The sequence below is a fragment of the Equus caballus genome, unplaced genomic scaffold (genome assembly GCF_041296265.1).
Source record: "Equus caballus isolate H_3958 breed thoroughbred unplaced genomic scaffold, TB-T2T haplotype2-0000791, whole genome shotgun sequence".
In the NCBI taxonomy this organism is placed as follows: domain Eukaryota; kingdom Metazoa; phylum Chordata; class Mammalia; order Perissodactyla; family Equidae; genus Equus; species Equus caballus.
The window spans coordinates 45706-72968 of NW_027222000.1; the positions used below are offsets into that span (position 1 = coordinate 45706).

The 27263-nt window shown below is 41.8% G+C and overlaps 1 protein-coding gene and 1 long non-coding RNA gene across 3 annotated transcripts in view; one reads left to right on the plus strand and one right to left on the minus strand.

The window, feature by feature from the left end:
• Positions 1-1295: 1295 nt before the first annotated feature.
• Positions 1296-4848, minus strand: LOC106781130 (uncharacterized). 2 transcript variants are annotated; one of them, XR_011435488.1, is made up of 2 exons: positions 4721-4848; positions 1296-3838 (listed from the first exon to the last, which is right to left on the minus strand). It is a non-coding gene; the product is annotated as an uncharacterized lncRNA (long non-coding RNA). The 2 variants fall into 2 exon arrangements; XR_001377667.3 differs by having other exon boundaries at positions 4649-4838.
• A 145-nt stretch (positions 4849-4993) lies between these two features.
• LOC138915126 (large ribosomal subunit protein uL15m-like) overlaps positions 4994-27263 on the plus strand; it is a 253999-nt gene continuing 231729 nt past the window's right edge. Inside the window, 1 exon segment of the mRNA XM_070259084.1 lies at positions 4994-7941. The gene's annotated coding sequence lies outside the window, so the exon portion shown is untranslated.

Here is a 27263-nt window from a genome sequence, read left to right on the forward strand (position 1 = left end):
CTCAATTGTAGCAGTATTTTACCAGTAAAATTTGGGGGTGAAGAAAAGAGGAAGAAGAGTTAGGAAGTTAAATGGAATGCCAGCTGAAGAGAGATGTGTGATTGAAATGTCAAATTCAACAGTAAAGACATGAAATACAGGAAAATGCAGGAATGCATAAGGCACCTTTTTGTCTGTCTGTGTGCTAAACCAGTCCTGCCAACAAAGGACAGTCGTCTGCCACATAATGAGTTTTTCGTCAACAACGGACTGCATGTATGACAGTGGTCCCATAAGATTAGCACCATATCACCTAGGCGTGTGGTAGGCTATACCACCTAGGTTTGTGTGAGTACACAACAATTAAACCATCTAACAACTAAATCACCTAACGATGCATGTCTCAGAATGTATCCTGTCGTTAAGCAATGCACGAGTGTACATCATCTTTATTCACATTCACGCCTTGCTCTGTGGATCCAGAAGACACGGCATGTTCTCTTTTGTGTCTTCATTTATTTTTCATTCCCACTCCATCTCTGGCAACTTTCCCTATAGCCTAGAAGGTTTCAACTCATCTCTTTCTAGACCCCAGGATATCCATTAAAACTGTTTCCTGGGATACCTTGAAAGTTGAGTACAAACACTGCAACATTCAGGTGAAAGTTGAGTACAGCGATTTATTCATATGTTGGTTACAAAAGAAACACAAAACACCAAAGAAATGTGTTCCTAATATTTAATATTAGTGTTTCTAATACTTAATTCGTGAAGCAACCATAAAAGTAGGTAGGTACATCTTCTGTGGTACTCTGGCCAAAAACACATGACCTCTTCCAATCGTGAAAAAACGTCAGATAAACCCAAACTGAGGGACATTTTACAAAACAACTGATCAGTACTCTTCAGCAGGGTCAAGGTCATGAAAGACAAGGGAAGACTGAGAAACAGTCACAGACAAGAGGAGACTAAGGAGCAATGACAAAATGCCGTGTGGGATTCTGCATTGGATCCTGGTACAGCAGAAGGGAAAGAGTGAAATTCAAATAAAGGCTGAGTCTAGTTAATAATATTATCCAATGTTAATTTCCTATTCTTGATAATTGTACAATAGTTATGTAAGATGTTAACATTAGGGAAAGCAGAGTAAGGAATATATGAGAACTCTCTCTGTACTACTTTTGCAACTTTTCTGTAAGTCTAACGTTACTTTAAAATATTATTTAAAAATATTTTTTGAAAGTAGATAATAGTAAATAAGGCAACCACAGTTTTCTTCTTGACTCTATTGACTATTTTAGAATATAAATTGCATGATATCAAGACGCTTACTTATCCCAGCCACCAAATTTCATGGTGGGAAAAAAAAAAAAAAAAGAAAGAAAGATAAAGTGAACACGACATTTGCGGAGATCACTGGGGGTAGTCTTCTCATTAATTTATTCAATGCCTTCTTTTCCTGTGTTTCAGTGTTTGGAACAGAACCAGATATGATCCGGGATGGATCAACCACACCAATTGCCAATATATTCCAGGATGTTATCCAAAAGAGTGTGATGATGCTCCCGCTGGGCACTGTGGACGATGGAGAGCACGCGCAGAAGGAGAAAATCAACAGTGAGCAGGTTCTTGAGGGGGCTTATCTCTCAGTGTGCAAACCACAGGGTGTCCACATCAGTAACCTTCCGACATGCTGCATATTTTAGATTGAATTTATGTCATCAAATCTTCCTGTTTAAATTGTACACTACTTTTCCTCCATTATTTGAATGGAAATAACAGTTTCTCTTTATTTCTTCTTTTGTTAGGTGGAACTACATAGAAGGATCCCAATTATTTGCTGCCTTTTTCCTAGAGACGGCTAAGCTGCATTAACAACGACGGGAACCTTCCAGCTTACATCTGAGCTGCTGACATATCCCCTCTCTCACATCCCTGGACAGGAATAGAATCTAAATATCCAGAGAATTTCTGTCCAGTAAACAATATTTTCCCTCTTTAATACGTCTTTGGACATTTGGACCAGTAATAAACTATTTTAAAGGTAGAGACACTGGAAATGGCTTAATGTCTCTGTTGCACACCTCTCTAAAGTCACAGCTACCTTCAACAACTTGATTTCCCCAAGTCTGGCCCCAGTAGTCCCCGGACTGGACTCATTCTGCCCTTCCAGCACAAGGAGGGTTCTTCGATTAGACTTCTCTTGCCATTTGATTGGTGGAATTGCTCTAGTTTGCTGTGTCCTGAGGTGCTCAGGACACATAATCATTCATCCACTGACTGTCAGTACTTATGTCACCGTTGCTTTCACCACACATTCCTTTTATATTGTTAATAAAAACATTGGTCTACCCCACCGACTACCATGATTTCCCTGGGGGTTCATTTTCAGATGAGTTATTGAAGCGTGATACATATTCACTTCTTGCCTCCCCTTCACTTTTTCCTTTCTTGAAAAGTTTTGAAACAGAAATGACCAATATTCACACTCTTATGCCATTTGGGATTCCTTGTGAGAAGATGCGTCTATCTTTATTCTAAGCCTCTTTACCTTTGCTGTGAGTGACGCCAGCCCACCGCCCCTCCTGCATCCTGTTCTGTCTCACTACCCCATCGGGAGAGGCCACTCTCCCTCTGACACCTGCGCACGTGGAAATTCACCACAGCAGAATCAGCCCTGATGGAATTCTCTCACCCCGTTGGGATTTTACTCAGTGACTACATCTAAATTGTTCAAAGCTTTAAATAGCATCAATTTTAGACAGAGAACTGATCAACCTGACATCAGTAACACATCCCAAATTTGAAGCTGTCAGCTCAGGTTGCATTCATCAGTCATTTCAGTCGACCATCTTGTTTGGCTTGATTGGATTTGATGGTGTAAACAAATAAACAAAAGCACGTAAGTTTTCTACAGCTAAGTATAAGTAAACAAATCACTTCAGTCTTTATGAATTCACTATTTAAATAGCATTAATGGAGAAGAAGTTAAGGGTTTATTAAAAATGTTTCTCTTATGATTCCAAATAAAAACAAAGTGCCACACATTCCATCTCTTTGTGGGTGCTTGAAATGTCAGTTTTAAAGCTTGCTGCGTCATGTCTAAAACGGCTGGATCATGGGGCCAGCTTACCCTGCCTCTTGTCACAGAAACGGGACCCACCTGTGGCATCAGCCTCGCTGAGGCATCCATAAGGAGCCACTTCTTCTCTGGTGCTGGACAACATCAAGTCCTCTTGGTTAAATATTCGCAGGTGTTTGGTACTCGTCACTATTTAAGCACAGTCCATGCTCGCCAGATTTGGTTGAATCTTGTGAGGTTTTCGGATTCCGTGGACCTACCTGATGTATTTGGCAGAGGTCCCAAGGACTAACTGTACACGAGGTTTCTGACGCCAATTTATATTTTAACAAGGGTGTTCATAGTAGTCAATTAACAAAAGTTGGTTGTAAAATATAACCATTTCTGAGCAAGGGAACATCAGTTTTACCAAGTCACTAAATAAGAAGATGTATTTGCTGATCTGCATTCCTGCTGAATCTCTGAGACCTGCAGTGTCTTGGTCAATTATTCAGCTGCCACCAGGTGAGGAGAGGAGGAGGACGAATGAGGTCATTGAATCTAGGAGATTCCAACCCTGGGATGCCTGAGTCCAGAGCCGTGGTTTTCTGCCTCCCCGGGTCATGATGGGTCTCCCCAGCTCTCATTGATGGGTCCACGTTTTCTACCCAAACCCAAGCCATGTGGCTACCTGGGTCTTGCTGTGGTTTGGGAGCCAGATAGGAAGTATTTTCCGGATAGATTACATTCAGAGGGATGACAGAAATCCGCCCAGTGATTAGCCAGAAGACCAATTAACTAGTAATAAGAAGACAAAGAGGTTGGGGATAGAGAAATTTAAGTATTTGCTTTAAAAAATTTTACCAAAGAAGCATATGCACATGGATAAAGATGACCACCCAGTATACTTATTGGGAGTATATAGTGACATGATCAGGAGGGGACGTCATCGTATTGAAGGAGGGCAACATGTCAGGTTTGGGACTGTCCAGGTTTGGACTGTCAGTTAGATTTGGTAGATGCTCTTATGGAAGATAACGAGGACTGGGAATGTTCTTGGTTTTACGTTGTATTCATAAAAATAAACCTTGCGTGAGTGTGTGCTGGACAGTGCAAGAGCCCTGTGGTGACACACGTTCTCTGCACTTGCAGCTGGAGGAAGGCAGTCGGCCACAGACACACAAAGAACCTGGTCTGGGCTTCTTCTCGCTCCACATGTTCATTCCAGCGCATCCCTCCCTCAGCCTCTGTGTTAGCCAGACACCAGCCCAGCCCAGCGCAGCCCAGCCCCCTCTTCTGAGAACTGGACCCCGATCCTCCTGCATTTTTCATTAGAACCCGTTAGAATCCGAATTCGGCTCGTGGCTTCCTAGGGTCTGCGACTCTGAGGACCCCTGCTAGGAGCATCCAGAGGCTGTTCTCCTAACCCGGAGGTGCGCACGCGCCTGGCACAGCAGGAAAACCTCGCTCCGTTAGAGGAGGCCTCAGAGGCGCCGGGCATCGCTTGGGCCGGTGGAGGCGGAGGCCGGCCGCCCGGCCCGCAGGCCTCCGGCTCCCGCCCGGCCCGGGCGCGTCCGTTTCTCCCGCACCGCCCTCGGGGTTCTTTACCGCGGGCGGGCGAGCGAAGGGGTGGAGTGAGGAGGGATGGAGAGGGAGGAGGCGGGATCGCCCGGGGGTTACCCGCTCGGGGAGCCGCTGGAAGTGCCAGGTGGCCTTCCCGGTCAGACGCCGCCAGGCTCTCAGCCTGACGCGCGTCTCCCCTTCCTTAGATTGACTCCTTCGGCTTTCCGTTTTCCTCTTGGGGAGGGGTGGGACTTCCGGTTTCATCACCGGAAGACGACGAGCCGGAGGAGTCCGTCAGAGGGGCCAGCAGGAGCGATTGCGTCGGCAAACGGGTAAGTTATTCTCTGACCGGGCCGGGGGGGGGAGGTTTGGAGGCGGGGACCGTCCAGCGTCTGCGCGGGGCCTGGGGGCGGTGGCTTGAGGGCTCGGGCCGGGCAGCTGGGCGCCGGGAGTCCCGCCAGGGCCCTTCGCTCTTCCTCCTCCCTCCTCCCCCCGCCTCAGCCCCTCCCCCGCTCGCCGGTCCCTCCCGACGCCGCCCAGACTCGCCCGACACCCGCCCGCCGCCCGCGCGGCGTCGCAGCCGCCCTGCCCCCGCCGTCACCTGCTCGCTCCGCGAGCCGGGCTCCCGGGGACCCGGCGGGCCTCCGTTTCCCCGCGGGCCCGGGCTCTCGGCGCGGAAGCGGCGCCCCGGGCGCCCCACGCAGCCCTGCACGCAGTCGGGGCGCTTCCGACCGCCTGGCTTCTCCGACTGGAACGCGGGCGCCCAGGCGGGGAGCTGCCCGGTGGGGGGGGGTTTCTAGTCCGGGCGGTGGTGTCCGTGGCTGCCCGCCCACTCCCTGTTTTCCCCAGCGCACCGATGCGCTGCTGCCACCCTCGCCTCCTTCGGTTGAGGATGCTGGTGCCCGAGAGCACCACGCCTGGAAGTGGACGGTCCTGGCCACTCAGGGTCCAGCTGCTCTCAGCAACTAGCGGGAGACCCCAGGCTGCCGCACGTCGCTGCTGGCAGCAGCGGGATCGTCCCTGGAGATACCCACCTCTTCCTAGTGGGCGAGCACGGCCTGAGTGTGCGTGCCCGCTTTCTGGAGCTTAGTCGGGGGGAGGTGGGTGCCAGGAGCTGCTGACCCCTGCGGTTGCGTTGAGTTTTGAATAGCCTGTTTATTGGGTTGGGGGGTTCTGGACTAGGACATCTTGGCAGGGTTGGCATCTGTGGACACATATGTAGGATTATTTTCTAGGTAATCATAGCCCGAATGGTGATTGTGTCGGGACTTTACAGTCCGTGCCGGTGGAACTAGTTACAGTATGCACCTGGTTTGCGGTGAAGCGTTAGTCCAGATGCAGCACTGCCTGGGGAAGGTCACTAACACGTATTGATTAGAACATCGTTAGGAGAGATTTTGATGCCTTTTGCTTTAATTAGCAAAAGGGAATGAACAGATATAATTGGGTTTTGAAATAAGCCTGTCACTATCAACAAGCATCCTGTTTCCTCCAACTTTGTTAAATGTACTTCTAGAGGCAGAATTCTGTGGAGGGAATGACGTTTTTCTGTTATTGTCCACATTAAAATGTTGCCATATTAACATTAATGCAAATTTTTGAACACTTCAAATAGTTATATTTTAACAGAATTTTGACCTGAAAAAGTCTATAACTTCCGTTCAAAGAGGTGATAATTATTTTGTTTGTTCATGTGAATATACCAAAGATGGAACTTTCACTGCAATTTTGTACTTGTATATTTGTGATAGATTTTTAACCCAGTTTTCAATTAGGAAAGATAAATTTTAACTTTTAAAAGTTTACCAAAATGTATAAACTTTCATGATTTTTGGATATTATGTCTATTTTATTTAATTACTTTGGCTAGTTCTACAGAGTTTACACACATTAATAGAAAAATGAAATTGAAGAAATGGTATAAACTTTTCCAGTGTGGTATGAGATTTCTAATTTTCATTTTTTCTAGTGTAGGAGTATTGATTTTTGTTTCAATATTTTCAATTTAAAATTCTAATTAATTCAGATTTCTCTTACTGAGTAGAAATGTGTAATTATACATTTTCTTCATTTTTTTTTCTAATGATCATATCTAAAATAATTGAATAGTGTAGTTTGGGGAAATGTTATAATGTTTTTACTGAATTTAGGTTTTCCCCCTCTATCCTTAATAGGTACTATTCTTTTTCCCACAGCTATTCAGACAGTGTGAATACTGTCCTCATGGGCCGAGGCAGCTGTACACTTAATAACTTTGGGATTGTCAACATCACCTCTCTTCTCTGAGTGTTATTGAAAAATTTGAGTAATATTTCTGTAACTATACCTCACAGTGATGCTAGCGTCAAATGAGATAATAAGAATGCTTTTTAAGTGGTAAAGAGCTATAAGTTTTACTACTGTATTTTTAGTATCTAATATGTTTACTAATGTTCACTAGCTTACAAGTTGACAATCAAAATGAGTTAGTCATTGTCTTTGAGTTTTGCCCTCTGCATTTTAAATCAATGTAGTGAACCTGAGTGGAGAAGGGAAAAACAGTCTCTGAAAATAAAAGTCAGAGCAGTCAAACTTAGTTGTATAAGAAGGAATAGTTCCAAGTTCAATGAATGTGATAAATCCTTCATTTTACTGGGTAATTGGGCAGAGTCTTTTAAAGTAGCACTCTTGTTATTTTATCTGATGTCCTGTCAGAATTAGACAAGTGGATATGAGTTGTTTCTGTCCATTCCTCATGGACCCATTTCATGGAGAGGGGGCACAAAACTTCAAAATTAAATTTGGATTTTAATTAGTATCCAATTGTAATCTTGCTTATTTTGGTTGGCAGAATAATGCAACTCCTCCTTAGCCCTATCCCTCCCAATACAAAAGATTCCACGTCCTAGTTGCTAGAATCTGTGACTATGTTATGTTACATAGTCTATGGAATATGTAGTAACGTGTAAAATGTAATAATATGTAGTGTTATAATTTAAAGCAAAGTTATTCGTTAAGGTCTATTTCAAAGTGAAATATTTTTTTTGGTAAGGTTGATTGGCCCTGAGCTAATGTCTGTTGCCAATCTTCCTCTTTTTGCTTGTACACTTAATAACTTTGGGATTGTCAACTGACCTAACGTCTGAGCCCATCTTCCTCTATTTTATGTAGGATACTGCGAAAGTGTGGCTTGACAAGTGGTGCTAGATCCGTGCCCAGGATTGGAACCTGCGAACCCCTGGCTGCTGGAGCAGAGTGTATGAACTAACCATTACACCACTGGGACGGCTCCAAAAGTGAACCATTTTATTAATGTTCATTCATTCTGTTTTTTATTGTGAACTTCAGAAGAACGCTAGGTGAGTGGTTTGGCCCTGGCATGCATCATGTATGTGTCCTGGGTTAGTGTTCTGAGGCCTGTATTGGACATCTTTAAAATGTGGTTGTTAGGGAGGCAATGTAGTTAGTGTTAGAATTCTTGGGGGTTCATATTCCAGCCTCTATGTATTAGTTGTAGGAAAATGGCCTTAGTTTCTTCCTCTCCAAGTGGAGAAATGATGTGTCTTTGAGTAGTTGATGAGATAATGTGTGTGAGCGTGGCTTAGAAACTATAAAATGCTGTCTCTGCACAGATTATTAAGACTACTCTACAGTCTTTAAATCCAGCCTTAATACATGCAACGTGAGAGTTCTGCACAACAAGAGGTCGGAAACATGGATTCTGTACCATGGGTTCTGTGGAGCAGGCAGAACCTTACCTTGCTGCCATATTGGTTTTGCCTTCTCTTACTTGAAAAACCAGACAGGCACTTCCTTCCTTCTTTTTAGTCCCATTTGTAAGATTGATTCAGAATGGGAGTATAGGAATTAGTTTGCATTTTTCCAGAACTAATTTGTTACCTTTTTCATTTCTTGTCAAACATTTTAAGTTTAAAGAAAATGATTATTTTCCGTTTATTTAAATTCCCAAAATGCTTTATGTTCCAACAAATTCACTTCATTTAAAATTAATGAAGTTTTTGAAAAGTCTTTGTGCTAGGCACAAAAAGTAAACCATCCCACTTCTTGTCCTTGTAATCTTCAGTAACCCCAGCAGTCAGTCCCAAGATACTGGCTGTAACAGAACATTTGTCAGTGCCAGAGGTGCACGGCGGAGTAATTAGCTTGGCCTGGAGAAGTCACAGAAAATATCACAGCAACGTGGAAGACCCATGGGAGTTTTCTGTGCGGATGTAGGAGGAGAGGGCTTTTTGGGCAAAGAGGGCAGCTTGTTGGAAGGCACACCTGGTTGAGAACCAGTCAGCAGCCTAATGTGGGTCTTAGCAGGGCCTAAAAGAGGGAGAAGCGCCGAAAGAGGACAAGGTTTAGTTTGTCAAGGGCTTTGAATTGAAGGCTGTGTGCTTTACTTGGTACTTTTTCCTATGGTCAAGTTGAAACCGTCAAAGCTGTCAGATCTCCCACCCTCTGGTGTTGTCCCTTTTCCTTAATAGGTACCATTCCCTTTCGCACAGCTATTCAGACACTGAATACTGTCCTCAGGGGCTGTGTGAGAAGCTCGCTTCAGTAACTGAGGCTTTTCTGTGGAGGCCCCATTAGAGGAGGCTCTCTCCCTGGAGCCACTGAGGCACGCGAGAGGCTGGAGTTGATGACGTTCCACATAAGGCAGTAGAAGTAGAGTACAGAGGATAGAGTGGAGAGACATTTTTGATGTGGAAAGGACAGGATTAAGGGCCAGTGAAGGAGGAGGTGAGAGAGGGAGGAACTAAGAATAGTTTAGAGCACTGATCTTTGTGTAGAGAGCTGGCAGACTAGCTCCATGGAAGCAGGTTTGGGAGAGGAGAGCAAGATGAATTTGTTTTTGGTTGTATTGAGTGTTTGATATCTGTAGGTCATCCAGGAAGAGATGCTGAGATTAGAAGTAAGGTAGAGACTGGAAATAAAGGCAATGAGTCCCTGGACCATTTGAGGTGGCTGGAGAGCACGCAGAATGAATGAAGTAGACCAGGGAGGAAGATCGAGGCTGGGCAGGGGAAAGAAAAATACAAATAGCTGGGATTTGAGCATGTTCCTTCTTAGTATATGCCCGATGACGTCTGCAGAGTTTATCATTCCCTTTTAAATAGCAGGGGTCAGAACAAAGAGGACCCGAAAGGCCAGGTATTTGCTTTATTGGTGATTGTGTTTCAGCTCTGTGTGCTTTATGTTTCTCCTGTTGTACGATCAGTGTCTGAGTTGGTGATCTCTAAGCAGACGTGGAACCGTGAAATAGCATATCTCAAATTGCAGTCCAAGTTAGGAAAAAAACACACGAGGGATTTGAAATAAAAGATTTCCAAGATTCTCAAAATTCTAGGACTTTTTATTAAGTCTTGAATATACATTGAGTTGACACCTTCACAAACACAAACCCCTTTAGATTAGGAAATGACGTGGGAACGACGTTACACATTAAAAAAATCGGTCATTATATATTTATTAAAATCCTGAGGAAAACTTCAGATTTATCTAGAGCATTTTAGTATCTTACGTTCCTTTTGTATAATGCAGTGAACATATCCATTTTGTTAGTATTATGTAATTAAAACATAACTTCTATTAAATTTTAAGTCTCTAAGTGATAGAGTTTTTAAAAAAAAATATATTACATAGTTATTTTTTAAATATCCTCCTCCAGTGAGCAGATTTGACCTAGGCATTTGGAAAACTTGGCTCAGGTTGTTTTGTCCTGATAATTAACATTAATCTTTAAATAACTCTTTTGGCTTCAACATGGGGGAAGTTTATTAAAAGGGAAATGTCATTTGCTCTCTTTTAATGAATAAAACAAAACATAATAGCTGCCAAATTTTGTAGTATGTGCACAAAGATACTATATTATAGGGAATAGCCTGTGTTTTAGCAATGTATGATGTCCTACTGTTTTATTACTATTGAGTATGTGACAGTGACCGTCATTGCAAATATTTTAAATTTAAAACAATTTACGCCCTGCGGATAGATTATTGTGCAATAGCCATTTCTTTCTAAATGACGGTTAATGGATTTATCCTTTGAATACTATGTTTAGCATAATATAGCAGAACTAAAAGTAATGATCAAAAGACCAAGGTTAGCATGTGACGTTTCCTAAAGGCTTGAAATAACTTGGCGTTATGTATTAATAACATTCAGAAAACATAGTCATGCCTTAACATATTAATCTGCTTATATATTTCAGCTGAGGTGGTGATTTTTACTTTTGGCCGTCTTATAGAAAAGCTTTTTGAAAAGTTAACTTTCTCACATCAGCTGAAGTCTTTAAAAAATCTGATTAGTATTTTATAGAGAATACTTTCTTGCCTCTTTTGAATAATATAGGCTAATCATAGGCAGTAGCTTCATATATTGTTGGAAGAAGTGTAATTACAAAAATTAACTTGTCATACACCACAGCTCAGCAAAGTAACTTTCTTATAAGTCCATGGTCACAGTATGTTTTTGCAATTCAGCATCTGGCTCTGTGGGATATCGATGGCTTCTATGAAGAAAAGTACCAGGGTGAGCAATTAAATGCAAAATGACAGCATAAAATATGATCATTATGGTTATACAAAAGACGCATTTATGAATTTTGCAGATAACTGTCATTTTTCTGCTCATATTTTTCTGTTGCTTTGTTAGCTTAATAATTTTAGTACAATTTATTTTTTTCTTCTAAAAAATGAACACTGCCATTTTTATTATCCTGGCACTTGTTTATATGTCTTTTTTGTTTGTCAGTTTTGAAGATTAATGATAGTTGTTTCACTGTCTTTTGACACAATACTTTCAACTTGATTTCAAAATTGAAGAATTTAAAAAAATTGCATAGCAGTTGTATTATAAGAGTACCACTTCTTATGATGAGTAGTATTTTATCACGTGTGGTTTGGATAATAATCACCACCCGAAAGTAAGTTTTGCCAGTAGTTTCCTCGTAACATCACGTAGTGTTTTGAAGTATTTTTTATGGTATCAACTCTCTGATTTGGTCCAGGGTAAAACAGTGTTGACATGAGGAATCATATAGCAAAGTTGTTGTCTTTCTTTTGTCTCTTACTTGCAAAATGTATTCTACATGCAATGAAACTGCTGGACGTTGCGGAGAGGGAGTCACTCTGGAGGACTAAGTGTCCGTGTGACCTTTGGAGCATGCCATTGTGTGAAGCTCCGTAATGTTAACCTCCATTTTGTTAAGTTCCATTATGTTAACCCCTCTTGGCTCCTCTGCAGCCCTGCCTGTCTTTCCAGCCTTACCTTTCACTGCTGCCATTTTTGAAAACCTATGTGTTACCCAGTTGCTCTCGTTTTCTTTTACTTGTGCTTATAGTATCCCTGTCTCCCGAAATACAGTAGTCCCCCCTTATGTGGGGGGGATACGTTCTAAGACTCCCAGTGGGTGCTTGAAACTGCATAGTACTGAAGCCTGCATATACGTTTTTTCCGACATGTACACTGCTGTGATAAACTTAGAAATTGGGCAAAGTAAGAGAGTAACAGCAATAACTTCTGTTTGGCATATCCAGATTTCCAGCACGACTGCTCTTACACGTTGGGGAAATTATTAAATAAAATACGGGTGACTTGAACACCAGCACTGTGATACCTTGACAGGCGCTCTGATAACCAAGAGGGCTACTGAGTGACTGACAGGCGGGTATCGTGGATCCGGTGGAGAAAGGGATGATTCACGGCCCCGGTGAGAGGGAGCTAGATGGCACAAGATTTCATCACGCTACCTAGAATGGCGAGAAATTTAAAATTTGTGTATTGTTTATTTCTGGAATTTTCCATCGAATATTTTTAGACCTCTGCTGACTATAAGTAAGTGAAATTGCAGAAAGTGAAACCACAGGTAAGGGGGGGACCATTGTACTTTTTTTAGCCATTTGGTTAAATTCATCCTGAGCTTGAATGTGTGGTTGGAACTCTGTCCATTCTGTGAAGACTTTCTAATCTTAGCAGTCAACAGGAACTTCTTACTTTATGCTCTTGTGGCATATTTTGGGTGTCTGTTGTTATTATCAAAATATGCTTTGCAGATAGAGCATAGCTTAAGTTTTTTTTAATAAGTTTAAAAAAATCGTATTTACTGAAATCCTACTATATGCTGAGTACTGTGCTGGGTTCTGGGATGCTAGTGAAAGAGTTTATTTCTTCTGCTCAAGAAGGTCACATGCCAGTTGTAACGCAGAGTAGTAAGAACTGTGGTCGGGGCAGATGGGAATGTGCAGGCAGAGGGCTAATCCAGTGTCAGGGTTGGCAGTCTGGTTCTTGGAGGAGGCAGCAAGCCTGAGGCCTGAGGACAGCAGAGCACAGCCATGGAGCACGCGCAGGCCTTGCCCACCAGCCATAACTGCTTAGATGGCTTGGTGGATGGACCCGAATCATTGGGGACTTATGTCTCATGATGTTCTTGTTTTTTGTTTTTTTTTTTTTAAATTTAATCATTTTCGTGAGAACCTTTGAAAAAATTAATTTCCTAGTTTTCAACTTTTGGAACCTCTCCATAACCTGATTTAATATTGTCTCAGTGACTTAGGATTATTATTTTGTGCGTTGTCATGTTGGGCTCTAAGAAATCATGTCCTCTGGGCATTTTGACCCAGAGAAGGGTGTTTTTAAATATCTGAATGTTCCCTGATTACTTTTAATTTTTTCTGTCTGCTTTTTCTAGTTTTTCTTCCCTTTTCCCGTTTCACTGCTATCAGTGATCTTGTCTAGAGTAGCACAATTGCTCTCCATTATTTGCCATCGATAAGAAGCCAATGAATCAGGTTTATCAGTAAGTATCAGGAAGGGGTGATGGATCTGAGGAAGGAACTTAGAGACTCACCTTCAATCCCAGTACCTAAATTCAAACATCATCTCTTCAAATATGTTTTGCCGCTCCAAGCCCTTTTGGGCAGGTTTCTTACTTTTAGCTAAGGCTTGGTGGGTGATGTTGCTGCCTTGGTGAGTTTTTGATAGCTGAGGTGTTCGTGTTTCCCTGCATCACGATTCAGGTCATTTTGTTTTCGTTGCTCTCCTGATGTGGTCTAACTGTTTTGTCTGATTTCAGGAATGCTTTTAAATGGTTTATGTTTTAAGAATTAATAGACAAGGCTTATATTATCCATTTGTTCTTATATAACTTACTTCAATTATAGTATCAAAGCAGGCATTTTTTATTGTGATCAATTTTGAAGAAATTAGGTATATCAGTTTTATTTATTCATTATTAATTTCGTTAATAATCAAGTTCATGAATGATGAGTTTAGGAATCAGTGACACCCTCTGAATTAATTGCTTTGTTTATTTGGCAGTAAAGCAAAACTAGGACAGTATTATACATTTGCGATATGTTTCTATATTTAGATAGAGAGAGGTACTATCTGTTGTTATTAATGTTACTGTTATCTTTACCTTTTAAAAACAAATATATATACTAACAAACATGTCTGTGTGTGACTGAGAGAGAGAGTGTGTAAGTGTGTGTTTTTGTGTGTGTCCATACATATCTTTTAGCATTTCCAAATTGGCCCAGGTGATTCTAATCTAACCTTTCTGGTCAGAATTTTAAGTATGTAAAAATTCTGTATGAAAATGGTAATAAAAACGCAGTCATTCAGTTTCATAGTGCAATTACTTATTGTGACAATTCTTGTTCAGGAGGAGTCTGTTTCCACCAGCATTGTTTTGGACAGGGAGATGGCAAGTGTAGACTATACTCTTGAGTCTGTTAGGGAGTGACGCTTTTTCTACTGTAGTGCTGTAATAGCTTTACATTTTGTGATTCTGTGGGCTACGCAGACGTGATGTGTTCAAGATGAATCAGACGATAAAATTGACTTGTTTTCCATCTGATAGCTGGTACTGCTTTCAGCAGTAAAACTGAATTATTTCTACAGATCGAAAAACAATCTATGAGATATGAGGTCATTTTCCTTATATAGCCATAGTTAAATGATTTGTTTCTATGACTGGTTTTTATAGTATAACCTGTTAAGGTTTTATCCCCTTATGCTCAAGACAGATTTAAGACTTAAAACAGACAAATTAGAAGAAACAAAACTAGAGATTTTTTAAAAAGTGTAACTTGTTTACAGAGTTTCCTCACCATTTAAATTTTATTCTTTCCTTTTCAACAGGTGTATAATGCTTATTTGCTTTAAAACCCTTGTTCATTCACTCACTTATTCTTTTGTTTATTTTTTTGCTCAAAAACTTTATTGCAGAATAGTTTACATACAATAAACAGCATCTATATAAAGTGCACAATTTGATGGGTTTTGACAGTTCTATACACCTCTGAAGCCATCTACAGAATCAAGATAAAAGAACATTTCTCTTACCCCCTTAAGTATCCCCATGCCTCTTTGCAGCCCACCACCTCTTCCTGCCTGCCACAGGGAACCCGTGACCTGTTTTCTGTCACTGTAAATTAATTTGCTATATCTTGTCGTATGTGCTGTTGTCTGAGTCTTTGTGTGAACACGTGTTTTCATTTCTCTTGGGTAATTACCTAGGAGGGAAATGACTGGGGTAATGTGATGACTCTGTGTTTAACTTTTTAAGAAACTGCCATCGAGTCTTCTTTAATTTCTCTCAGTCGTGTTCTCTAGTCTTTAGTGCATAGGCCTTGCACATTTTTTGGTTAAATTTATTTTTGCACAATTTTAAATCAAATCGCATGCTGTTAATATTTAAAAGTGCAATTGATTTTTGTTTATTAACCTTTTATCCTTTGAATTTCCTAAATTCATTTAATTGTTCTAGTGTGGGCGTGTGTGTGTGTATGTGTGTATTTTACATCCTGAGGATTTTCTATGTAAACGAGAATGGAAGTAGTTTTACTTGTATTTATCCGGTATTTATGCCTTCACTTCTTTGTTCCTCTTCACTTTTAGTAAGTCTTCTTCCTAAAATCTGTTCTTAGATCTGGCATTCATCTACCCACTCTGGCTGTCCTGTGGTTACAGATTGCATGAGAGTATCATTTCCAGGTTTTATATTTTGAATATATTTGTCTCTGAATGTTAATTGTGTCTTTTATGCTTAGCACATAGTTTTGATCTTTTAATACAATCTGATAATTCTTTTTAACTGTAGTGTTTATTAACATTTAATGTAATGTAGTTGGTTGGATTTATACTATTTTGCTCTTTATTATTCTGCGTCTCCTGTGTTTTCTTTGTCTGTTCCTCCTTTACTGCCTTATTCTGTGTTGACATGAATTCTGTCATCTTCTATTTATCTGGGAATGTCTTTACTGCCCCTTCATTATTAAAGTATAGTTTTGCTGGATATGTGATTCTTTATTGATGGTTTTTCTTTCAGCACTTTGACTGTATTATTATTCTGGCTTTCGGCCTCTGTTATTTCTTCTAAGTCAGCTCTTATTTGTATTTTTTTCTCCTCAGTGTGATGCAAAGTCACCTGTTGAACATGTAGCTGTTCCTTGTATGTGGTGGATTTGATTGCTTTCCAGATTTTCTTATTGTCTTTTTCTTTTTAGTAATTTGACTATGATGTTTGTAGGTGTGACTCTCTTCGTGTTTGTACTTATTCATGTTTGTTAAGCTTCTTGTATCTGTAGATCAATGTATTTCATCAAATTTAGAAAGTTTTCAGCTATTACGTTTTAAAATATTTCTTCTACCCCTTTCCCTCTTTTCTCTGTTATTGGGATTCTTACTGCACATTTGTTGAAATACTTCAAATTGTCCCATAGGTCTCTGAAGCTCTTTTCATTTTCCTTAAAGTTTTCTTTCATTTCCAATCTTCTGAGTCGATAATTAATATCATTCTATCTTTAATTTGACTGATTCTTTCCTCTGCCTTCTCAAATCTGCTGTTTTCCCATGTAATAATTTTTTCATTTCTCTTATAGTGCTTTTCATCTCTAGCATTTGTTTGGTTGTTTTTATCATTCTCATTTCCTTATTCGCATTCCCTATTTGTGGAATCACTGTTATTATATTTTTAAAAAATTTTTGAAAATTTGAAAGAGTTCTTAGAACCTCTTTACAGGAGATACTTGAAGACTTTCTCTGCTACATTGACATCTGGGCCAATTTTCCATTGACGTTTTTCTCTTCCTGAATCTGGACCATAGTTTATATTTTCTTATAAACACAGCTTATGATTTCTTTCTTTGTTGTTGTTGAAAATAAGACATTTTGTATAGTGTGATGTGGAAAGTTTGGATTTTGATGCACTTTTCTAGAATGTCTTTTTTTCCCTTAACTTGCATGGTCTTAAAAGCATAGAATTTTATCTCCCTGTGGTGTACAGACACTGATGTTTATGTTCAGTTTTTAAATGCTTGCTTACTTGTATTTTGCTTTACTCTCTGGGTGTTTCCCCTGTAAATGTAAGAATTAATGGTCACACAATGATTTGGGCAGAATTTGTAGTCAAACACCTTGAGCCCATTATGATCTTTGCCATCTGTCTTTCTGTTTGTGGGTGTACAGGGGGCACATTCAAAGTTTACCTAGTTACCAAGCCTCTGTTCTGGGGCTTTTACTGTCTACCACGTTCCCTCGAAGTTGCTTTGCTTAGTCAACCAGGCATGTGTGGGGAACTTCATCTGGTCCTTTTATTGGCCTTTCATTTATAGGATCTCCTTGCTGAGTTTCTTGCTAGTCTGACAGTTGCCCAGACTGGGCTCATACCTCTGTGGACCAATGTTGTGAGATTTCTTTGGTTGCTTCCCACCAACTTTGGTCCCTTCTGGCTGACAGAGCGATAGAGGTTTGCTGCCTGCTCCAAATAGCTTCCTCCCTCCACCACCTTAGCTCATAGCTCCTCTTTTTGTGCCAGTCATGTGTTGGTAGAGCTAGCATGCTCTCTCACCAAGTCGCGGGGATGGTAGTCTCCCAGGCAAGTGCTCCTTTCTCAGCCTCTTACCTAGGGCTTTGGATAAAGTGCATTTTCCACTCGTTGCCTGAATATGGTTTTCAGAATCATAAAATTGTTGCTTTTGACAGTCCTATGCAGTTTTATACTTGTATCTGCTGAGAAGGTTCACTGACTTCTTTATTTTGCCAAAGCTGGATATTCCTGAGTAAGCCGTTGTTTCTTCAGAAGTGTCTTCTGCTCCGTTTTCTTTCTCTCTCTCTCTTTTCCTCTGGGACTCTAGCTAATTAGTTATACATTAGACCTTTTGTAGTCCTCAGATAGGACCCTGAGAGTCTCTTTTCTTTTTTAAATTTATTTTTTATTTATTTTTCTGAGGAAGAGTGGCCCTGAGCTAATGTCTGTGCCATTCTTTCTCTATTGTGTATGTGGGATGCTGCCACAGCATGGCTTGATGATGGTGTTGTAAGTCCTCATGCGGGGTCTGAACTCATGAACCCTGAGCCGCTGAAGCAGAGTCCGTGAACTTAACCCCTACACCACCAGGCTGGCCCCTCTTTACTTTTTTTTTTAATTCTGTCTTTTTCCTTAGATTCTTTTTGTTAGATGATTGCTGTTGATCTGTCCTCAAACTCACTGATTCTTTACTTTGTCATTTCCATTTTGTTATTAAGCCCCTTTTTTTATTCTAAATATTTTATCTTTTGTTTCTGACATTAACATGTGGCTTTTTAAAGAATAATGTTTATTTCTTTGCTGAAATTTATTATTTTTTTTTCCATTTGTTTCAAACATATTTTCTTTACTTCACTTAATATTGTTGTAACAGCTACTGTATGGTTCTTTTAAAATAATTCCATCATTTTGACCATCATGTTTGCCATACATCTTTTTGCTTGAGATTTGGACACGGTTTTCTGACTCTTCCTAACTCAAGTAATTTTGGTCATTTTGAATTTTATGTTGTGTGGTCTCTGGATTTTGTTGTGTTGCTTTAAATATTGTTGGTGTTTTCATTTTAGCAGGCGGATGACTTGACTACGACCACATCGTTATCTGTCATGTCTGCAGTAGTCAGCCACTCCTATCTCATTCCTGGTGTTTAATTGCAATCTGCTTTCACTCTTGTTCATACATGGTTTATGTTTTCTGGGTTTATTCATAGATTCAGGTGTTCCTTTAGCTCTCTCCTTTATGGTATTTACTTCTTACTCTTCTGTGGCTATCATTGCATTCGGACACTTTCCCTCTGATCCAGAAGTACAACTGGTTTTTCCCTTGTGATTTAGCTGCCTGTCTTTCGTCAGTGGTCTCCGACCCTGGATATCCTCTGGGTAAAGCCTCCCAAAAGGGGAGGCGTGCTGGATTACCTTTTGCCATTTGCTTGCTTTGGGCCTTGACTCCACACTAAAAACTTCCAGCTTTTGTTTAGTCTCCAGAGCCATCACATAGTTATTTTTTTAGTATTTTATCCAGACTTCGTAGCTGTTATTTGTGAAAGGTTTGGTTTGTTAGAAGCTTAGTATTTTGTACCAGAAGTATATGAAGTGAAAGAAAAAAAAACCAAACCTCTTTTTTTTTTTTTTCCAAATTGAGGAAGATCAGCCCTGAGCTAACATCTGCTGCCAATCCTCCTCTTTGTGCTGAGGAAGACTGGCCCTGAGCTAACATCTGTGCCCATCTTCCTCCACTTTATATGTGGGACACCTACCACAGCATGGCTTTTGCCAAGCGGTGCCATATTTGCACCCATGATCCAAACTGGCAAACCCTGGGCCGCCAAAGCAGAACGTGCACAGTTAACTGCTGCACCACCGGGCCAGCCCCCAAACCTCTTTAAAAATAGTTCTAAATTTTGTTGTCAAGGCATTATATGCTCGTTGTAGGAAATTGAGAGGAATTAATAAATTCTAATGAATCTGAAAAAAAATTACCCATATCCACTTTAATATTTTGATTTTTTGGGGGGGTATTACACAACTGAATGTGCTATGCATAATATTTTAAAATCTGCTTTTGGTTAAAATCATGTGAGAAGTGTTTTTCTTTGTCATTAGATATTCTTGGTAGATATTTTTATGGCAGTATAATACTTCGTATGCATGCATATGTTGGTTTATATGACCATTTTTTAATGCTTGTTACGTTGGTTGTTCAGTTTTTTACTTTTATATATGACCCTGTGGTGGACATCTTTTTGTATACATCATTGCAACCTTTTCATATTATTTTCTTAGGACAGGCCCCTAGAAGTAGACATACTGGGTTTCAAAGTGAATGATGAGGTTTTAAAGTTGTTCTTAGATACAACTGAATTGCTTTTCAGAAAGTCTGACCCATTTGACACTTGTGAGTGCTGTCCAGCTTACTGCACCTTCTAACCATTAGCATTAGATTTTTGGTATTTTCTCATTTAATGGATGGAAACTCTCATAATCTGCTTTTGGCAGTTTTTGATGAACTATTTTGGCCAAACTTCTTTATCTAATTTTTAAAAATTTACATCTCTCTGTTTTAAAATGATCCATTCATGTTCTATGCCTATTAAATGTATGTTTCAGTCTATTGTTTAAATAACTGCTTTTAAAACTATTTTAATGGTAGATGAGACAGAACCTAATTTTGTACCTGTAATACTATTAACTATGAAAACAGTTTTTTAGTATATCATTTCTTTTTGACTATCTCTTTGAATATCTTCATGTTTGCGTCTCCCCTTCCTTAGATTGACTCCTTCGGCTTTCCGTTTTCCTCTTGGGGAGGGGTGGGACTTCCGGTTTCATCTCCGGAAGACGACGAGCCGGAGGAGTCCGTCAGAGGGGCCAGCAGGAGCGATTCCGTCGGCAAACGGGGAAGTTATTTTCTGGCCGGGCCTGGGGGGAGGTTTGGAGGCGGGGACCGTCCAGCGTCTGCGCGGGGCCTGGGGGCGGTGGCTTGAGGGCTCGGGCCGGGCAGCTGGGCGCCGGGAGTCCCGCCAGGGCCCTAGGCTCTTCCTCCTCCCTCCTCGCCCCGCCTCCGCCCCTCCCCCGCTCGCCGGTCCCTCCCGGCGCCGCCCCGACTCGCCCAACACCCGCCCGCCGCCCGCGCGGCGTCGCAGCCGCCCTGCCCCCGCCGTCACCTGCTCGCTCCGCGAGCCGGGCTCCCGGGGACCCGGCGGGCCTCCGTTTCCCCGCGGGCCCGGGCTGTCGGCTCGGGAGCGGCTCCCCGGGCGCCCCACGCACCCCTGCACGCAGTCGGGGCGCTTCTGACCGCCTGGCTTCTCCGACTGGAACGCGGGCGCCCAGGCGGGGAGCTGCCCGGTGTGGGTTTCTAGTCCGGGCGGTGGTGTCCGTGGCTGCCCGCCCACGCCCTGTTTTCCCCAGCGCACCGATGCGCTGCTGCCACCCGCGCCTCCTTCGGTTGAGGATGCTGGTGCCCGAGAGCACCACGCCTGGAAGGGGACGGTCCTGGCCACTCAGGGTCCAGCTGCTCTCAGCAACTAGCGGGAGACCCCAGGCTGCCGCACGTCGCTGTTGGCAGCAGCGGGATCGTCCCTGGAGATACCCACCTCTTCCTAGTGGGCGAGCACGGCCTGAGTGTGCGTGCCCGCTTTCTGGAGCTTAGTCGGGGGGAGGTGGGTGCCAGGAGCTGCTGACCCCTGCGCTTGCGTTGAGTTTTGAATAGCCTGTTTATTGGGTTGGGGGGTTCTGGACTAGGACATCTTGGCAGGGTTGGCATCTGTGGACACATATGTAGGATTATTTTCTAGGTAATCATAGCCCGAATGGTGATTGTGTCGGGACTTTACAGTCCGTGCCGGTGGAACTAGTTACAGTATGCACCTGGTTTGCGGTGAAGCGTTAGTCCAGATGCAACACTGCCTGGGGAAGGTCACTAACACGTATTGATTAGAACATCGTTAGGAGAGCTCATTTGATGTATACTCTGTAGACTTCATGTAGCACGGCAGCCGTGTAGGGTCGGAATTACTAGTCCCTTTTCACAAACTGAGACTAAAGTTAAACAGTTTGACCAAAGTTAAGGTCAGGATTAGCGTCTCAAGTGTTTGTTACTCATTGTTTTTCAAGTTTGCTACATGTAAGGTTACTGACTTCTGCTGGCACGTCTGAAAAACACTGAGGCAAGGCTCTCTAGTAGCTGTTGTCTTCTTGCGTGACATGTAAGGCAGGTGTGATTATTACTGATAATACACTGGCTCCTGGTGCCTTTTTTAAAAAACCTGTTTATTTTGGAATAATCTCAGATTTGCAGAAAAGCTGTGAGATAGCACAGAGAGTTCCTCTTGTATTCAGCCAAGCAGAGTGGCTCCACTTGAGCAAACTGCTTCATGCCAGTCACCATTCTAGGTGCTGGAGAGAGTAACACGCTGCCCTAGATGATTTCAAGGTCTGGTGGAAGAGACAGATCCATAAGCAAGTATAGTGCCTTTTGCTCAGTGCTGAAATGGAGAAAGGGGAGCACAGAGTAATTTATGACTGACTGCCTGGGAAGGAGTGGCGCGAGCTTGCAGGATACAGCATTTGAGTTAGGTCTCAAGGATTAGTGGGTATTCACTTGATTGGTGGGACATTTCTGCCCACATTCATGCTACCTAGGTTTGTGTTCGAAGAGAACTCTCTAACCTTTATAAAACGGACTCTTCTTATTTGATTCTCCTCTCTCCCTCTTTCTCACATCTCCCCTGAGAGGTTTTTGTCATAGTTTCCACAGGCTGTGAGAAGAATCGCGGTTTATAAATCCATGACTAGGAGATGAAATTAAGCTGTGTTTCTTAGTAATGGAAGTATCTAGATCTGTACGTTTTAAAATTCTTTCTCTTTCATAGTTGCTGAGTACTTCAGTGGTCTGATCACACACATTCTTTATGCGAGGTTGGAGCACAGTTCTTCTGAACTATGCCCACAGCAGAGGGGTATTTTGAGTGAGTGTGTTGGTCGTTGTGGGCTGCTCTAGGAAAACACCATAACCCCAGGTGGCTGAAACAACAGTCATTTACTTCTCCCAGTTCTGGAGGTTAAGTCCAAGATCAAGGTGCTGATTCCTGGTGAGGGCTCTTCCTTGCTTACAGACAGCCACCTTCTTGCTGTGTCTTCACATGGCAGAGATGGAGAGAGAACTCTGGTCTCTCTTCGTCTTCTTCTAAAGACGCTGATCCCGTCTTGGAGACCCTACCGTTCTGACCTCATCTAAACCTAAGTACCTCTCAAAGACCTCATTTCCAAATACCATCACATTGGTGATTAGGGCTTCGGCATCAAAATTGTGTGTGTGTGTGTGTGTGTGTGTGTGTAGGGGGGGGGTGCACAATTCAGTCTGTAGTAGGTGGGTTTCTTGGAATTTTTGTTATTATGAGGAATTGCTCCAAAATAGGCTTGATAGAGAACTAAATAGGAAACTGTAAAATTAGCGTTTATATGGCTTTTGCTACAGCAAAGTAGTAAACACAATTTTATTTAAAATCAGAAGAAATTATTGTAGCTATGTTAAGTCTGATTCAGAGGCTGGTGGATGCCAAGAAGAAATTTTAATTGTTTCATTTGGATGAAAGAGAGAAATACGTGGTGAAATACTGCAGTGGTGTTTTCACTTTTAGGCCTTATACAAATGAATGCTTTCATGGTTATCAAATTAGGGTGTAAGGACTGTGGTAGTGAGCTATTGCAGTTCCCTCACTGATCAGGAGGCTGAGCCCCACAGAAGCTGAGCGGCTAATGCATTGTAGAGGTGTTAGTGGCAGAGCAAGGATTGGAATCAGGCCTCCGGATTCACGGGGCCAGTCTTTCTGCTGTTCCATCAGTGGTTCTCAAACTGATGGTGCATCAGAGTCAGCTGGGGGGGCTTGTGAAAACGCAGATGCTGGGCTGGGTCTCTGAATCAGCGGGTCTGGACTGGGACTGAGAATTTGCATTTCTGACAAGTTCCTGGGTGATGTTAAAGCTGCTGACTCTGAGGGCACACTTTGAGAACCCCGGCCTTCTGTGATGTTGCCTTTGACCTCTTCTAAGAGGATAGTAAGTAAACGTCTGTGGGTTTATACCAGCTTGACCCTTCCTTGACGTTCAGAGAATCAAGTTCTTTAATTTTGTGTTGTGTACTGTAATGCACCAACAACATAATGATTAGATGGAAAAAAAGTACTAGAAATGGAGTATGTTTTAGAGTCATTTTGGCATCTTCAGGGATAATTTTTGGAGATAATTGTAGAGGTCAGAACCGCTTATGCTGAAGGGGATGCACTTGAGCTCCTAGCAGCAATCACACTAAAAAGGGTGCCGGTATTGATTGCTAGATTGTATGGGAGTGAAAAGTTCCTTCCAGTTTTGTTACTCTCTGTTTTTCTTTCTCATTTTGTGTACTGAAATGTTCTTAATGTATCAAAATCTGATCAGGCCCCAGCACAGTTCCATGCCCATAGTAGATGTTAAATAAATATAAGTTGAATTGAATTAAAAAAGATTAATAGGGAAAATGAGGTAGATTATTTATCTGGAGAGACTTCAGTGCCCTAGGAAAGTTAGTCGGCTCTCTAGATTATCCCAATCACAGGTTTTTAGTGAATACTTACAGATTATTCTGGTTTACGCCTTATTTGCAATTACTGGGTTTTTTTTAGCACAATTATTGGAGGAGGTAGCATAGTTTTTTTTTTCCTTTTTCTCCCCAAAGCCCCCCAGGACATAGTTGTAGATTCTTCGTTGTAGGTCCTTCTAGTTGTGGCATGTGGGACACCACCTCAGCGTGGTTTGGTGAGCAGTGCCATGTCCACGCCCAGGATTCGAAGCAACGAAACACTGGGCCACCTGCAGTGGAGCGCACGAACTTAACCGCTCAGCCACAGGGCCAGCCCCGAGGAGGTAGCATATTTTTATGTAAGAGTTATTGAGTGATCCCCCATATCTCTTTATCATTCATGTGAAGTTACTTTTGCAAACTTTTTACTTTGAAATAATTTTAGAAGTAGAAAAAAATGGCAAAAATAGCCCGGAGAATTCGTATATACCTTACACCCAGCGTCCCTTTGTTAGCCTCTTATGTAACCATAGTGCGGTTATTGAAACCAGGCAGTTGATAGAGTTAATCTAAAGTCTTCTATTCGGGTTTCACCCGTGATGTCTTTTTTCTGGTCGAGGATCCAGTCCAGTAGCCCACACTGCATTTAGTTATGGTGTCTCCTTGGTGTCTTCCAATTTGTGACAGTTTTTTATCTTTCGTGACCTTGGTACTTTTCCAGAGTACCGGTCAGTTATTTTGCAGAATGTCCCTCAGTTTGGATTTATCTGGTGTTCTTTCATGATTAAATTGAGGGTTAAGCATTTGTGACAAGAATACCACAGTGGTGAGGTTGTTCCCTTCTCAGTGCATCATATTGGCACATGTGTGATGTAGATAGGTCTTATCGCTGGTGAATGTTAACTTTTGATCTCTTGGTTGAGGTGTCTGACATGTTTCTGTGCTCCAAAGAAAAAAATTTTCCCTTTGTAATTAATGACTCTCGTAAGTTTACTGATTGTAGTGCAGATGTTTAAATGAAATGGATATAGAATGTCAGAATCCTTTGAGCCTGACCCTAATTATGAGATCTTTCTTATCTTGGAGGCTTCATTATTATTTGTTAGATCCCAACATAGTAGGGAAGGGTAAAGCTGTAGACTTGTAGAAGAACAGTTATTTGTTCAAGAACTTGTACCTGATCTTGGTCAGTCTTAGTCTTGAATTGTCAACAGCGGAAGCTCTTTGTTCCAATTCTTTTTCTGTGGTTCTGCGATCTGTCTCGCATCTGTCTTCCAGTGGATGACTTTCCATAACTACATTGCGTTTCTTAAGATTCTCCCTAGAGCATTTTTGTAGAAGATTTGTGTGCTTCAGTTCATCACAAGGCAGTTGCTCCAAGTATCCTCTTGTTGACCCACTTCCTAGTCCATACAGCTGAGCGTGTGTGTTCTCTTTGTAGACTATGCTGATGAGGTGCTGCAGATATTACATAGATACACAGACACATAGAAATGGTCTGTATTTTCAAAACGTATATCCCTTTAATATGCCAACAGGAGTCAGTTGGAAGATATGTATGTGGCCTGTCTCCCTCCCCCTCATTCCCCTCCAAAGCTTGTAAGCTCCTTAGAAGCAGGGAACAGATCTCTTTTTGTTTACCAGTCACTTGCTTGGTGCTTGGCATACACAAGGCTCTCCATAAATATTTGAGAATAAAAGAATATCATATGTGCATCTTGTTAACTGGTTTTAGAAATTACCAGACTATTAGAAACATCTTTCCACATTAACACAGCTATATAATCATCATAGTATTCCACTATAGTCATGCCTTGCTTAACAATGGGGATACGTTCTGAGAAATGTGTAAGTGATTTTATCATTGTGCAAACATCATAAAGTGTACTTTCACAAACCTAGATGGTCGAGCTGTTGACACGAATAATCAATAGTCATTCTACAGCGGGGAGTTTTATTCGAGCCAAGCTGAGGACTGCAGCCTGGGAGTGCAGCCTTCGTAAGTGCTGTGAAGAAGAGTGATTTTTCAGCACCATTATATACCATTTCCAAACAGACATACATCAAGTGTGACAGGGGTACATTCTCTCAAGGGTTCAAGGAGATACTTTGTTATAGATTAGTACATACACAGTGGGTCAGCATGACCCCAGTGTCATGGGAAAGGACACTTATCTTCAAAAAGTACTGGTGTCATAAGAAGAGAGGCATTGGTTCTTACCTTCAAAGAGTACATTCTGGGGCCGGCTCTGTGGCTGAGTGGCTAAGTTCGCGCACTCTGCTGCGGCGGCCCAGGGTTCGCATCCTGGGTGCGGACATGGCACCGCTCATCAGGCCACGTTGAGGTGGCTTCCCACATCCCACAACTAGAAGCGCCTGCAACTAAGATATACAACTGTGTGCGGGGGGGGCGGGGTTGGGGAGATAAAGCAGAAAAAGAAATATTGAAAAAAAAAGAGTACATTCTTTATTTTGGGACAATATACAACGAACATTTGACAGGCTGTAAGTCAGGCTTCTTTGGTTTAAATAAAATTTAGTCCAAATCGCATTTAAACCAGAACGGCTTCCCCATACACCTCAATATATAAAATTTTCTTCTATCATAGCCTCCTACACATGTAGGCTCTGTGGTACTAATCTCATGGGATGGCCATCATCTACGTGATCTACTGTTGACTGAAACGTCCTTAGGTGGCGCATGACCATATATGGATGTGCTGCAGCAGCTACGTCTGTAACCCATCCTGCGTTGTTGGAGATTAGGCTGTTTCCAATTTTTTCTATTAGAAAGAGTTCCATGGTGAATATTCCTAAATATGTATTTTGTTCAGTTGTTTCCTTAAGATAAGTTCTGTAAAGAGTCATTGATAGCTCAAAGAAGATATGTATTTTAAGGCTTTTGATATATTGCAAATAACCCTCTAGAAAGTTTGTATAGATTTATATTCCAGCCAGTACTGTTGAGAATGCTCATTTTGCCACACTTTCCCCAATGCTCAACTTTCAGTTTTTTAGAATAAGACTAAATTTAGAGTTAAAAAAATTTGTTTTTTGTTTTTACGATTTGCACCTTTGTTTTTCTTCTTCTTCTCCCCAAAGCTCCCCAGTGCATAGCTGTGTATTGTACTTGTAGGCCTTCCTGGTTGTGCTCTGTGGGACGCTGCCTCAGCATGGCCTGATGAGTGGTGCCATGGCCCTGCCTGCAGCCAGGATCCGAACTGGCAAAAGCTGGGGCTGCTGAAGCCGAGTGTGTAAACTTAACCACTTGGCCACAGGGCTGGCCTCTTTTTTTGTGTGTGTGGTATT